At 49.8% G+C, this 974-nt stretch overlaps 1 non-coding gene across 1 annotated transcript; it reads right to left on the minus strand.

The window, feature by feature from the left end:
- Positions 1–100: 100 nt before the first annotated feature.
- On the minus strand, positions 101–257 carry LOC122068535. The gene has a single exon (XR_006137154.1). It is a non-coding gene; the product is annotated as a 5.8S ribosomal RNA (ribosomal RNA).
- Between the last annotated feature and the right edge of the window lie 717 nt (positions 258–974).

Genomic DNA, 974 nt, shown 5'->3' on the forward strand with positions numbered 1-974 from the left:
TTTAGACGAACGACGATGGCACACGTGAAGTGTGCCACCACGTGACGTCACAAACGCTCGAAGTGAATCGTGCGCAGTGTGGCTTTTGATTTTATGCAGCCGGCCCTCAGACAGGAGTGGTCCTGGATATGTCTCCACGGACCGCAATGTGCGTTCGAAATGTCGATGTTCAAATGTGTCCTGCAGTTCACACTATGACGCGCAGTTAACTGCGTTCTTCATCGACCCGCGAGCCAAGTGATCCACCGTTCAGGGTAGTGTTTTGTGTTTTTTTTCTGCTTTCAGTCTCTCGACGTCTGCAAGAAAAAAAAAGTTAAAAAAAAAGAAAATAAAAAAAAATATTACTTACAGTTTGTTAACTGATGAGTGTGTGTGTGATCTTCGCACACATGCACGACATCGCCGGCTACGCTAGATAGCAGCTACGTCAGCACGTACGTTAATGATCCTTCCGCAGGTTCCCCTACGGAAACCTTGTTACGACTTTTACTTCCTCTAAATGATCAAGTTTGGTCAACTTCCCAACAACGCCGAGGGCCGTGAAGCCTTCGCGTATCGGTCCGAAGACCTCACTAAATCATTCAATCGGTAGTAGCGACGGGCGGTGTGTACAAAGGGCAGGGACGTATAAAACGCGAGCTTATGACTCGCGCTTACTAGGAATTCCTCGTTTATGGGGGACAATTGCAAACCCCAATCCCCAGCACGAAGGAGTTTCAGGGGGTTGCCCGGGCCTTTAGGCCAGGGAGAACATGCTGATTCCTTCAGTGTAGCGCGCGTGCGGCCCAGGACATCTAAGGGCATCACAGACCTGTTATTGCTCAATCTCGTGCGGCTCGACACCGCCGGTCCCTCTAAGAAGAAATTTAAAACGTCGCCAGTGAGTTGCGCGACCGAAGCCGCGCACACCTAAATGACGACGCCTATTTAGCAGGCTAGAGTCTCGTTCGTTACCGGAATTAACCAGACAAATC

Source organism: Macadamia integrifolia, unplaced genomic scaffold (genome assembly GCF_013358625.1).
Source record: "Macadamia integrifolia cultivar HAES 741 unplaced genomic scaffold, SCU_Mint_v3 scaffold4086, whole genome shotgun sequence".
In the NCBI taxonomy this organism is placed as follows: Eukaryota; Viridiplantae; Streptophyta; class Magnoliopsida; order Proteales; family Proteaceae; genus Macadamia; species Macadamia integrifolia.